The sequence below is a fragment of the Loxodonta africana genome, unplaced genomic scaffold (assembly GCF_030014295.1).
Source record: "Loxodonta africana isolate mLoxAfr1 unplaced genomic scaffold, mLoxAfr1.hap2 scaffold_43, whole genome shotgun sequence".
NCBI lineage: Eukaryota > Metazoa > Chordata > Mammalia > Proboscidea > Elephantidae > Loxodonta > Loxodonta africana.
Genome location: NW_026975144.1, coordinates 862206 through 876817, shown reverse-complemented (window position 1 = coordinate 876817; position 14612 = coordinate 862206). Strand labels below are relative to the sequence as shown.

The 14612-nt window shown below is 50.9% G+C and overlaps 1 long non-coding RNA gene across 1 annotated transcript in view; it reads left to right on the top strand.

Annotated features, from left to right (window-relative positions):
* The window catches only part of LOC135229625 (uncharacterized), a 152098-nt gene that overhangs the window by 124472 nt on the left and 13014 nt on the right, over nt 1-14612 (top strand). The window contains exons 6-7 of the long non-coding RNA XR_010320302.1: nt 2433-2551; nt 5147-5265. This is a non-coding gene — a long non-coding RNA (uncharacterized LOC135229625). The remainder of the gene's footprint in view (nt 1-2432; nt 2552-5146; nt 5266-14612) is intronic.

The following is a 14612-nucleotide window of genomic DNA, read 5'->3' as shown; positions in this document are numbered from 1 at the left end:
ACTCACCCTTATCCTGTAGATTGTGTCCTCCCTCATTAACCTAACTGCCTCTAATCGCGCCTCATTAAGATCACAGAGGTTAGAATTTACAACACATAAGTAATCACATCAGATCACAAAATGCAGGACAACCACACAATACTGGGAATCATGGCCTGGCCAGGTTGACACACATTTTGGGGGACACTATTCAATCCATAACAATAGAGAAAACACTGTCTTCAATGCCAGATTCAGAGACTTTTATCCATCTATGAAGGGCAAACACAGAAATTGAACAAAATTCAGACCAGCGAATTATTGCTTGCTCTTGTAACTAATGACTTCTTCTGGTCTCTATGCCTCGAAATGGCCAAAAAGAATTCTGTGAGGATTAATTCAGTTATTGCTAAAACATCTACTGAATTTGCATGTCTACAGGTAAGGAAGAATGCTGGACACCCTGTGTGATTCATTAAGTAACACAGGGACCCTTAGACTATTGTTCTCCTTCTCTGATATGCCACTATCACCTTCTCCCCTTGTTGCTCTCCTGAAAAACCCACACTTGTATATTCTAGGCTTTTTTTCAGGATTGAATTTGCAGGAAGTTAAAGATATATCTTTGAAAGATAAAGAAGACTTTGGCCACATTGTCTTTAGACAGTCGAACTTCCCAGCCAACCTCTGTGCAGGATGGGAATTCACAATCCCTCCTACTCAGTACCTCTGAGCAGGACGGGATTTCTGTTTCATTATCAGGAGACTGTGGAATTCACCCCTCTTCAGAAAACTTACTTTCCTTTGCCTCAAACTGTCCCTCTCAGGATCTGTCACGGTCACTCTGAGAAATTCACATGGGCAGCCTGTATGGAAGTGCCCATCCTAGAGGCCCTGCCCTCCCTTCCTTGCTCCATAGGGATTCCGCTGACACTTGGGGTCGCATCTCCCAGGGAGTACACACCTCTGGCACTTCCAGGGATTCCCAGGCCCTGGGATACTGTGGATGGGACTTGGAACTCAATCTGTTTCTTCCCATCCTCACCTTTGGTTATCTGTGTTCTGTCTTCACCAGATTTAGGAGGCCTTGTCTTCTCTTTGCTCATTTCATCTCAGTCAGGCTTTTCTATTCCAACTCTCTGATCTCAGAACAGATCAGGTTAGACCACAGAAAAGAGAAAGACCAAGCAAACATCACTGATCTGTGCAGAAGCTGCTGGAAAGGGATTCGATTCTCATTGGTTTAGGGTTTTATGCCCACTGCTCACCGGCAGGCAGGTTTCCCCCAGAGTCTGGCTTCTGTCTAGTACCTTGTACTACAAAGAACTCAGTGACCAGCCCACCTTCACAATCACACCTCCCTTAGAGCTATCTTTGCAGAGGCTCTTTCTCAGACTTCCATGTCCCACTGAAATCCTATTTCTCTTTCCTTACAAACATTATGCTCATTCTCAGGGCCCTGAGACCTCATCTGCAGATGAGTCTTGTCCTCTTCTCTCCTTGGCGGGGGGAGCTTTGGAGTGGACCTCATGTCTTCAGACAGCTATCCTGGGGCTTCTTCCACCCTGGTGCCGTAGGGCTGCATCTCTCTTTGTACTAGAAGGGGCGTGGAAGGGGCACAAGGCTAAAAGAGGATGGATTTTCCAGGTGAGGTGGGTTTAAGAAGCTTGAATGAACTTCTTCCCTGAAGGGTGCATATTTTGCAGTCCAGACATCCTGCTCCTCTCAGTCTAAGAGTTCTAGCACGTCTTCAGGTGCTTTCTCCTTTGACCTTGAGGCCATGCCTGCAACCTCTGCAGCCAGGTCTCCGACATGTGTAGCAGCACCAGTAGGTGTGGTAGCCTCTTCAGCCCCTGTCTCCTCCTCCAGATGCTCCTGGAGGTGCCTGGCTCTTCTTGCCAGGACTCCAGGATGCTGACCAGGGACTCAGTGTTGGTTAAAGGATGTCGGCCAGTGACCACGTGTCCGCATTTCCTTTGAAGGCTTAGGCTAGTTGCCTGGGCAGAAGACAGCCAAGGTCAGCCTGAGCCTAGACACCTAGTGATCTGTGACACTGCAGCCAGTGATAGATGTTAATTTCCATACTCAGGTATCCGCAGGTGGCGGATTCAGAGTGGTCGGAGGTGAAGTGTAACTAGAGATCACACACTCACGAGGGCACGGGCCAAAGGTCAGGGAAAATAGCTGAGGTCGTGGAGCTCTAGCAGAGCCAGTCTAGGGCCCAGGCCTCCCTCCTGTATGTGGCAAAGAGGCGATCCATGTGCCGCCTTCTGCAGACTCTGGACTTCTGGGGCCCTGGTTGCCCGGATTTCGGCCTTGTCTACCGAGAAGTGACGCGCATGCAGTGTGCCACCGGGGGCTGTGCCCCAGCAGAAGCAAAATCTTGACAATACGGGCTTCAGTTGACTTGGCCTGTGCTCTCCTTTGGCTGAGTGACATCGTGTGTTTCCTAGCAGGTGAAGACATTCGTGGAGAGACGCGGTTTCCATGCGTGCAGGCAAAGTGTGTGCTGAGATGATGAGTTGCTGGAGACCAGGGTGGACTCTTCAGACCCAGAATAGGCCTCTGGCAGGTATGTGTCAATGTTTTCTGCCCATGGTACTCACCCGGGTATTTGCATACAATGTTATCAGCGGAATTAGTAGTCTCCAGAGAGGCTGCCACATGTCAACAAGATTCACCCGGCCAGGGTCCGCCCGTGATGTAGCTCCCCAATCAATGACTACTCTCTAGACCTTCCAGATAGACTAGCAGATCTTCTCTGCCCTTGGGCAACCAGTAGAGCCAGAGGCCTTCTCCCTTTGCTCTTTCGTCTCTAGGCACTCTGTCAGGCACTCCAAGGTGTGAAGTGACAAGGGGGAGAAGGAAGAGATTTCAGAGAATGAACACATACAGAGAGACAGGCAAGAGATGGTGAGTGGGGATGTCTTGCCTACTGATATCCTGAGGAAAGTGGGAAAATTGGACCCTGGCCTGCTATGACAATGCCCTGAACCAGTCCGCACCAGGGGCTCCCTTGTGCCTGCGTAGCCTTTCCCAGGGTGTGCTCAAATCCTGTGGCCACTAGGTGTCCTGGGTCACAATGGAGGGCCCTGTGTCATCTGCCTGTTGGGCTGGATCTCTGCCATTGGCTGAGTCTTTTCACCAGGTCCATCATAAGCTCCGCCCACTCTTCCTGTGGAGGTACTGTCTCCATGGTGATGGCAAAGAAGCCTGAGTTCCGCCCACCTGGCCTTGACTTCACCTACCTGGCCTGCTGACCCTCACTCAGACCTCTGTGTTGATCAAAATGAATGTCCGCCAGTGGCCAGGTGTCAGCATCTGGGATAAAGGATTCGGGACCTTGCCTGAGGCAGAAGGCAGCCTAGGTCTGCGGGTACTTGGAAGTCTAGTGACTTGTGACACTGCTGCCAGTGACAGATGGTGCCTCCCACACTCACATATCCCCTGGTGGCAGAATGATAGTGATGGGTGGAGAAACATGCCTCCGGAGCACACGTTCAATGCGGCACCAGCCAAAGGCCAGGGCCAGGAGTGGACATCGTGGAGCTGCATGGCGTGCCAGTGAAGGGCCCAAGGATTTCTCCTATATGTGGCAAACAGGTCATCCGTGTCCCCACGTCCATAAACCATTGGACTGCAGGGCCAGACTGCCAGGATTTCGGCCTTGCCATCGGAGCCCGTCCACATACACAGCGTTGCACCGGAGGCGGGGACATGTAGACAGCAAAAACTTGGAAAATGGCATCATCTCTTCAATTTCCCTAGCATCGGCCTTTTTCAGCGGCATGCTTTGTTTCCTAGTAGGATAAGGCACTGACGGAGAAAGGCAGGAGTATGTGTGTAGGAAAGGTGTGTGCTGAAAGGGTGACGATGTTGAGACCATGTTGGGATCTTTAGTCCCAGGAAAGGCCCCTGGCAGGTGTGGGTCAATGTTCTCTGCTCATCCGAGTTGGCGGGCGAGGTTTTCACCAAACAAAGCAGCAGTGGAATTATTCATCGCCGGAGAGGTTGCATCTGTCCACAAGCTCCACCTGGCCAGGGTCCGCCCCTATTGTATTGCCCATGTCAATCAACAGAAGCTAAGACCTTCCAGAGAGACTACCTGCTATTGTCTACCCACGGGGAAGCGGTCCAGCCAGAAGCCTGCCCCGTTTCATCTCCAGGCTCTCTGTCAGGCCCCTCATACTTGTGATGTGTCTCAGGGGTAGAAGGAAGAGATTTCTCTGAATGAACACATACAGAGAGGGGCCATAGATGCTGAGGAAGGGCGCCTTGTCTACTGATATCGTAGGGTAAGTGGAAAAGAGGTACCTGCCTGCTGGCCCCGTGTGTCAAACGTGTCCACATCAGGGGTTGGCTACTGTGAAATTATTCCCTGGTGCCCTCGATTTTCTGGCCAAAGACACGAGGGGCCGTTGTGTGTCCATGGGTACAATGGAGGGCTCTGCAGAACTGGCCGGTTAGGCTGGACTTCTCCTATTGGCTCAGTGTTTGTGACTCGTCCCCGTCAGAAGTTCCACCCAGCTTTCTGGTGGCTGTCTCCATGGGGATTGGGAAACAAGCCCTAGGCCCCGCAGTCAGCCTTCACCTGGCCTACCTGGCCTCTTTCCCCTCATCTAGACCGCTCTGTGCATGAAAGAAAGGATGTCGGCCACTGACCAAGCATCCTCATTTCCTTGGAAGGATTAGGCTCCTTGCCTGGGCAGAAGACAGCCAAGGTCAGCCTGAGCCTAGACACCTAGTGACCTGTGACACTGCAGCCAGTGATAGATGTTGATGTCCACGCTCAGGTATCCGCAGTTGACGGATTCAGAGTGGTCAGAGGAGAAGTGTAACTAGAGATCACACACTCATGAGGGTACGGGCCAAAGGTCAGGGAAAATAGCTGAGGTCGTGGAGCTCTAGCGGAGCCAGTCAAGGGCCCAGGCCTCCCTCCTGTACATGGCAAAGAGGTGCCACCCTCCGCAGAGTATGCTGCCACCCGCAGACTCTGGACTGCTGGGGCCCTGGATGCCCGGATTGCGGCCTTGTGTTTGGAGAAGTGACGTGCATGCAGTGTGCCACTCGGGGCTGTGGCCCAGCAGAAGCAAAATCTTGAAAATGGGGGCGTCAGTTGACTTTGCCTGTTCTATCCCTTGGCTGAGTGCCATCCTGTGTTTCCTAGGAGGAGAAGGCATTCGTGGAGAGAGGCAGATTCCATGTGTGCAGGCAAAGTGTGTGCTGACATGATGAGACGCTGGAGACCAGGGTGGACTCTTCAGACCCAGGATAGACCTCTGGCAGGTATGTGTCAATGTTTTCTGCCCATGGTACTCACCCGGGTATTTGCATACAATGTCATCAGCGGAATTAGTAGTCTCCGGAGAGGCTGCCACATGTCAACAAGCTTCACCTGGCCAGAGTCCACCCGTGGTGTAGCTCCGCAATCAGTCACCACTCTCTAGACCTTCCAGATAGACCAGCAGATCTTCTGTGCCCATGGGCAATCAGTAGAGCCAGAGGCCTTCCCCCTTTGCTCTTTCGTCTCTAGGCACTCTATCAGGCACTCCAAGCTGTGAAGTGACTCAGGGAGAGAAGGAAGAGATTTCAGAGAATGAACACATACAGAGAGAGAGGCAAGAGATGGTGAGTGGGGATGTCTTGCGTACTGATATCCTGAGGAAAGTGGGAAAATTGGACCCTGGCCTGCTCTGCCAATGCCGTGAAGCAGTCCGCACCAGGGGCTCCCTTGTGCCTGCATAGCCTTTCCCAGGGTGTGCTCAAATCCTTTGGCCACTAGGTGTCCTAGGTCACAGTGGAGGACCCTGTGTCATCTGCCTGGCAGACTGGATCTCTGCCATTGGCTAAGTCTTGTCACCAGGCCCATCATAAGCTCTGCCCACTCTTCCGGTGGGGAGACTCTCTCCATGGTGATGGCAAAGAAACCTTAGTCCCGCCCACCTGGCCTTGACTTCACCTACCTGGCCTGCTGACCCTCACCCAGACCTCTGTTTGGATGAAAATGAATGTCCACCAGTGGCCCGGTGTCAGCGTCTGGTATAAAGGATTCGGGACCTTTCCTGAGGCAGAAGGCAGCCTACGTCTGTGGGTACCTGGAAGTCTAGTGACTTGTGATGCTGCTGCCAGTGAGAAATGGTGATTCCCACACTCACATATCCCCTGGTGGCAGAATGATAGTGATGGGTGGAGAAACATGGCTCTGGAGCACACCTTCAGGGGGGCACCGGCCAAATGCCAGGGCCAGGAGTGGACGTCGTGGAGCTGCATGGCGTGCCAGTGAAGGGCCCAAGGATTTCTCCAATGAGGCAAAATGCAGATCAAGCCAAGGAACACAAAGATAAAGCAGCTGAAGAAATTAAAAAGGTTACTCAAGAACATAGTTAAAAATTTAATAAGCTGCAAGAAACCATAGAGAGACTGCAATCAGAAATTCAGAAGATTAAAAATAAAATTACAGAGTTAGAAAACTCAATAGAAAGTAATAAGAGCACAATTGAGGAATTGGAAGGCAGAATTACTGAGATTGAAGATCAAACTCTTGGGACTAATATATTTGAAGAGAAAGCAGATAAAAGAATTTTAAATGAAGAAATCCAAAGAATCATGTGGGACTTTATCAAGAGAAATAACTATGAGTGATTTCAGTACCAGAAGAGGGAGGGCTAACAGAAAATACACAGGGAACTGTTGAAGATTTGTTGGCAGAAAACTTCCATGATATCATGAAAGATGCTCATCGAATTCCACATAAGGTAGATCTCAAAAGAAAGTGACCGAGACACATAATAATCAAACTTGCCAAAATCAAATATAAAGAGAATTTTAAGAGAGGCTAGGGATAAAGGAAGTCACCAACAAAGGAGAGTAAATAATAAAAAACTTGGACTACTCAGCAGAAATCATGCAGGCAAGAAGGCAAAGGGATGACTTACACAAAATATTGAAGGAAAAAAATTGCCAGCCAGGAATCAAACCATAACCCTGGCCCTCTGGCCTTCGGACCCTCTGGCCTTAGCCCTCTAACTCTAGCCCCTAAGCCCTGAGCCCCAAAGCCCCTAAGACCCTAAGCCCTTAGGTCCTAACCCCCAAGGCCCTAAACTCTAACCCTAACCCAAACCCTAACCCCTATTCCCTAAACTCTACAACCTAAACACCTACACCCCAAAACACTACACATCAAAACCCTACACACTAAACCCTATACTCTAAGCCTCAAACCCTAAACCCGAACCTCAAATCCCAAACCCCAAACCCTAAACCTAACCGTAAACCCTAAACCCTAACCCCTAACCACCCTAACCCTAATGACCCTAACCCTCGAACCCTAACCCTCTAACGCTAACATGAAACCCTAATCCGAAACCCTAACCCTCTAACTCTAACCTCTAACCCTAACCCTCTAACCCTAGCCCTAATCCTAACCTCAACCTCCAAACCTAACCCCAAACCCTAAACCTCAAATCCCTAGCCCTAAACCTAAGAATGAGCCTAAGCCTAACCCTATCACTTAGCTCTAAACCCTAAACCATAACACTTAAAACCCTAACACGCAAAACCCTAACACCCTTAGCCCTAACACATTTAACCCTAACACCCTAAACGCCAAAACCCTAAACACTAACACCCTTAACCCCAACCCCTAACCCCTAAACCCTAAACTTAAACACTAAACCGTCTAACCCTCTAACCCTAATACCCTAAACCCTAACCCCAGCCCCCAGCCTTAACGCTCACTCTAAGCCTTAAACCTTAAGCCCTAAACCCTAGGCTCTAAGCCCTAAGCCCTAAACTCTAAATCCTAAAACCCTAAACTCTAAGCCCTAAGCCTAACCCTCTAATCCTAAACCCTAAAACCTTACCCCAAACCCATCCCAAACCCCTAAACCTGAACCCCTAAGCCCTAGCCCTAACCCCTAACCCTAATCCTCTAACCCTAACCCTCTAACCCTAAATCTCTAACCCTAACCACAACACCAACCCCAACCTCTGAACCCTGAAACCCTAACCCCCTAACCCCAAGCTTCTGAACCCTAAGCCTAAACCCTCTAACCCTAAATCCTAACCTTCACCCCCTCACACCCTCACCTTCTCACTCCCTCACTCTATAATCTTCTCAACTTCTAACCCCCTCACCCTCTAACCCTTCACCCTCTAACTCCCTCAATCTCTAACCCCCAACCCTCTAGACCCCAACCCTCTAACACCCACCCTCTAACCCCAAACCACATATCCCAAACAGACCCAACACCAACCCCAACCCTAAACCTAAACCCTAACCCCTAAAACCTAACCCAAACCCTAACGACTAAACCCCAAAACCCTAAACCCCAAACTGCAACCCCTAACACCTAACCTGTAACTCCAAACTCTAACCTCAAACCCTAAACCTAACCCTAACACCTAACCCCAACCAAAAAACCCTAACCCTAAACTCTAACCCCAAACCCTAACGACCCTAACTCTAACAACCCTAACCCTAACATCCCTAAGCCCAAACCCTAACCCTTTTTGTTAGCAGCCATAGCACTTAACCACTAGCCACCAGGGTTTCCATGAGCAGTCACAGGAATAGACACATGCACACCCGTGTTCACTGCAACATTATTCACAGTTGCAAAAAGATGGAAACAACCTAAGTGCTCGTCCACAGAGGAATGGATAAACAAACTACGGTACATACACACAGTGGAACACTACACGACAATAAAGACCAATGATGAATCTCCGAAACATCTCACACCATGGATGAATCTGGAGCGCATCATGCTGACTAAGTCAATCACAAAACGACATATACAGTAAGAGACCACTATCATAAAAACTCATGAAAACATTTACGCACAGAAACAATCCTTGATGTTCACCAGGGAGACGAAGAGCGGGTAGAGAAAAGCCAACTAAACAATAACCAAAAAAACCAAACCCACTGCTGTCGAGTCAATTCCAGCTCATAACGACCCTACAGGACAGATTAGAACTGCCCCATAGAGTTTCCAAGGAGTGCTTGGTGGATTCGAACTGCAGACCTTTGGTTAGCACCGGTGGCTCTTAACCACTACGCCACCAGGGTTTCCAACCAAACAACAGATCGGTGGTAACTCTGGCGAAGGAAAGACGGTACACAAGACTGGGGAATCAACCTCAGCCTCACTCTAACCCTAACCCTAAACCACTTGTGCCCGAGCCTAGTAACCCCAGCCCTAACCCCAACCCCCAACCACCTAAAACCTATACCCCTAAACCTAACTCCCAAACCTCTAACCCCCAAACCTGGACCCCTAACACCAAACCCTAACCCCTAACCCTAATCCTCTAACCCTTCTGCATCTCTGGGCCTCTCGACTCTCCGTCTATTTTCTTCCTCCAAATCCTACTAACACTCAGTGGAATTTTGAAGTTTGAGCTGTGCTTTGCTTCTTGTTGTCTCCACCGGTCCCATCAAGGCACTGCATCATTTGCTCTGCTTCACTATTCAGTTCCAAAACCATGGCTTAGAATCGCCTGACACTGGACTTCAGCGATTCGGTGCAAGGCCGCGAGAGGGCGCGCGCACCGCCGGTTCTGTTCTGCCCACCAGGCCCTCTGAGCATGGGAACCTCCTGGACCTAAGCCGGGACGACCTGGGTACCGCTCTAGTGGCGACAGCAGAAGCTTTTCTTCCCCAGGGACCCAACGCCCCAGGGCGCTCTCTCAATACTCCCATTAATGCTATGATTATCCTAACCCACTCCTTCTGTGCGACCTAGTGGGTCCTCTACCAGGCCCAGCCTTCACGACCCGCACCCCCCCGCCGTGGTCATGTACAGGAACCTGCAGGGCCGCGCCCTCCCCGCCCAAGCTCTGCCCCTCCATACCCTGATGCCCTGCAGGCCTCTACTAGGTACCCGCCCAGGGGAGAGTTGTCGCCCCGCACGGGTCGGGGGACACGAGGGAACATTCGGAAACCACCCCCAGGCACGAAGCCGACTGCCCGATTGCCCGTATTGAGACCATGTGAGCAGGGCTGCACCGCCAACTGGAGCCTGCAGGACATCACTCACGTTTGTCAGCTTCTCACCGCCCTCTGGGCTCCGGGTCCCAGAGCAGCCAATCCCCCGGGGGGGGGGCGGTCCGTCCGCAGGTGCTGGAAGATCGGGTTGGTGCCCATGGCCGGAGCGCTTAAAACCCTTAGAAACCCTCATAAACCGTCAGCTCCAGACTTTCAAATGTCAGCCTGAGAGACACCTAATCTCCAACCTAAAAAAAAACAAAACACACCCGTTGCCATCGAGTCAATTCTGACTCATAGCGACGCTATAGGACAGAGTAGAACTGCCCCACAGTTTCCAAGGAGCGCCTGGTGGATTCAAACTGCCAACCTTTTGGCTAGCAGCCTTAGCACGTAACCACTACGCCACCAGGGTAACCCACTGAACCCACTGCCACCAGGGTAGAGGCTCCAAATCCCGCCAGTGTGAGGAACCCTCAAATCCCCTCAGCACCAGAGACCTCGTCCACAGCTACCGCTACACAGCGCCGCACAAACGTTTAAGTTAACAAACAACATGGGCACTCAGGACCCCTTCCTGCTACCCCCACCCCCGCCACCCAGAGGGGGAGCGGGACCCGGCATCCACACTGTTAACACACACTGAATCGCTGCTGCTTCCACAAGGAGTAGGATCCCCGCGCTGCTCCACAGATTCCCAGTACCCCTTCCTTTCCCGGTGGGGCCGCGCCGACGCCCCAGCCCCGAGAGTAGACTAGCCAGGCGCGGGCGCGGGCGCGGGGTGCCTCAGCCTCCCAGGCACAGTGCCCAAAACAGTAAGGGGCAGCAGGGCCTTGGGCGGGGGATCCCTCTCTCCCCTGTCCGTGGCACCCTACGGAGTCTGGTGGGGGTGGGAGGAGGAATGGGGGCGAGTGCCCCGCCCTCAGTCTGGAATCTCACCCCCCGGGCGAACTCTGGGCCTTGGTTTCCCCCCTGGCATAGGGAGCAGGTGGGGGGCGGGGTGGGCAGGCCCCCATCCCCCAGCTTGGCCCGCAAACCCGCCCCGGGCAGAGGAGGGACCTGGGCGCAGCCCTGGACACGGCCTTTCTCCCCAAGCCCTTCAAGCCCCCAGGCCCGAGGGCACTCCGCAGCTGGATCCTGCGGCTGGACCCCCCCCGCCCCCCGCAAATCCACGGGGATGCAAATTTCGCAGACCAGCTGCGTCTCCCCGGCCAGAGGCTCCCTCTCGCAGCCCCTAGAGTGGCTGCGTCCGCCGGCCCCCACGCAGCGTCCGCCCCTGGGGATCACTCGGGACGGGGTACGCCGGAGGGGGCGATGCCAGCTGCTAACCCAACGTCCGGACTCTCCAACCTCTGGAGCCCACGGGATGCTGGGACTGGGAACCGCCCTCCTGGCGCCTTCCCTCCACACCTTCGAGGGGCCGGGCTTGTTCAGTCTGGGAGCGGGTCCCTCCAGCCAGGTGTCGGAGTTTCATACCTTTCAGAGAACACGGCACGGAAAGCAGCACGAACACCATCCTCTCTAAGGCGCGCCATCCGCCCGGGCCCCTCACCACCCGTCCGGGCGCTTCCGGGAATAACTGGCTGGACGGCGAGGAACATGGCTGCCGGCCCCCCCCAGCGGCCCGGGTGTGGGGCGGGCGTGGGGGGGTTGGGCCTCCAGAGGGGAGGGTGGGGTCTAGAAGCAAGGACAAGGCCTAGGTGTGCGGTGTGAGGAGACGGGAGACGTCAGGAGAGGGCCCTCTCCGGCGCAGAGTTAAGTATTGGAGGTGCAACGGTTAAGTGCTTGGCTAACTGAAAGGTGGGCCGTTGGAACCCACCAGCTCAGGGGTTGAAAAGATCTGGAGATGGGCTCCCGTAAAGATTCTAACCAAACAAAATCCAAACCAGTTGCTGTTGAATCAATTCCGACTCATAGTGACGCTATAGGGCAGAGCAGAACTGCCCCATAGGGTTTCTGAGGCTATAAGTCTTTACAGAAGCAGACTGCCATGTTTTTCCGCAAAGAACCAACTGGTGGATTCAAACTGTCCACCCTTTGGTTAGCAGCCGAGCTCTTAACCACGGGGCCACCAGGGCTGCGCCATAAAGACTGCAACCTAGGAAACCTTGTGAGGCAATTCTAAGTTGTCATACAAGGTTGATATGAGTCAGAATCTCTTGATGGCACACGACCATGATTGTACTAAGAAAAATTCCTCCAGGGCATCTGTCTACATGACCCCTGAAGCACATATGCATGCACGCTATCAAAGCAGTGCGGCCAAAGACAGGAAATTGGAATAGAGACATTATAGAGTGGACAGTGAAAAGTGATTTCTGAGGGGCATGCAGCTCAAGCGGAGGAGGTAGCATACAACTAAATGCCCTTCTCCTTCTATTGTTCAATGGTCTTGAGAAAGAATGTGTCCCAGGAATTAACTGTAGCCCAGGAGAACTTGAAGACAGCAAATACAGAGGACTGGTGAGGATGCTTCTGCAGTGGTCAGGGTGAGGAGTGATGGTGGTAGTGCAGGTGGGAACAGTGGGCAGGCTTGAGGTGAACTTTGGAGCTTGAGCTGCCAAGAATTGCTGGTGGATCAGATGTATGGGATGAGGGGAATGGAGAATCAAAGGTGACTTCTAGAATTCAGGCTACCATGAGAGCATGGTCACCAGAGCCATTCTCTACCATGTGGAAAACCATGGAGGAACAAGCTTGAGAAAATGACCAAAAGATTTTTTTCTGTACATGTTAGATTTGGATGTCTGAGTTCGTCCAAGTGTGGAGAACAGTTCCCAGCTGTGGATACCACTCAGACGTAGAGTAGTTTTCTGGGTTCTAAGAATTTGGAGATCATCAGCCTATAGCTGATTTGAAAGCCACTGGTGGTGCGATGATTATGCATTTGGGTGCTACCAAAAGGTCTGCAGTTTGAATCTACCAGTCGCTCCTTGGAAACCCTGTGGGGAAGCTCTACTCTGTCCTATAGGGTCCCTATGAGTGAGAATCCACTCAATAGCGACTTTTTGTTTTGTTTTGTTTTAATACTAAGCTCAGAAAAGTTGTGTGTCAGGGTTGTATTTTTTCACAATACTTATCCAAGCAGTTCGAATCTACCAGCCACTCCTTGGAAACCCTATGGGTCAATTCTACTCTGTCCTTTAGGGTCGCTATGAGATAGAATTGACCCAACAGCAATGGACTTAGAACTTGGACTTAGAGGAGCCCTTTCTTTGTCAAAGCTGAAAGTTTTAGTTCATACTTTTAAAAACTGCCATGTCTCATGTTACGTGGCTACCCTTACAGGAGCATTTTTGGTGCTAACTTGACTTGTCCTTGGTGAAGGGCTCTGTATTCATTTTCAAGGGCTGCCATAGTAAATTACCAAAAACTCAGTGTCTTTAAAAAAACATATAATCCATACAGTCCAAGAAGCTGGACTATATGAAGAAGAAGGGGCACCAGGACTGGAGGAAGACTCATTAACAGCCTAGACATGCAGATGACACAAACTTGCTTACTGAAAGTGAAGAGGATTTGAAGATGAGGATCAAAGACTTCAGCCTTCAGTATGGATTACACTTCAACATAAAGTAAACAAAAATCCTCACAACTGGAACAATAAAAAAATCATGATAAACAGAGAAAATACTGAAGTCGTCAAGGATTTCATTTTACTTGGATCCACAATCAACACCCATGGAAGCAGCCGTCAAGAAATCAAATGACATATTTTATTGGGCAAATCTGCTACAAAAGACCTCTTTAAAGTGTTAAAAATTGAAGATGTCACTTTGAGGACTAAGGTGTGCCTGAACCAAGCCATCATATTTTCAGTCGCCTCATATGCATCCTAAAGCTGGACAATGGATAAGGAAGACAAAAGAACAGAAACTTGAATTATGTTGTTGGTGAAGAATGATGAATATACCATGGACTGCTAGAAGAATGAACACACCTGTCTTGGAAGAAGTATAGCCAGAATGCTCCTTAGAAAGGTGGGTGGCAAGACTTGGTCTCACGTACTCTGGACATATTATCAGGAGGAATCAGCCCCTGGAAAAAGACATCGTGCTTGGTAAAGTAGAGGGTCAGTGAAAAAGACAAAGAGCCTCAATGAGACAGATTGACACTGTGGCTGCACCAGTGGGCTCAGACATAGCAATGAGAAAGGCCCAGGGCTGGGCACTGTTCCGTTCTGTTGTACACAGGGTCGCTATGAGTTGGAACTGACTCAACAGCACCTAACAAAAACATCATAAACTCACTAGATCTCCTGGGGATAGAATGTCATATTCACTGTAGAGTAGATAGAGTTTCTTTGTTTGTTTGTTTACCATATTTACTAATACTATGATTTACATTTGATAACTTCCACAATCTGTTGGATCGCTTTTCTTTGGAATGGACACAAACGTGCATCTCTTGCAGTCTGTTGGCCAGGTAGCTAGCTTCCAAATTTCTTTGCATGGTGGAGTGAGCATGTACAGTGCTGCATCTGTTTGTTGAACCAACTCAGTGGGTATTCTGTCAGCTCCTGGAGCCTTGTTTTTCGCCAGTGCCTTCAGTGTAGCTTGGACTTCTTGCTTCACTACTACCAGTTCTTCATCATATGCCACCTCATGAAACGACTGAAAGTCGACCATTTCTTTTGGTACTG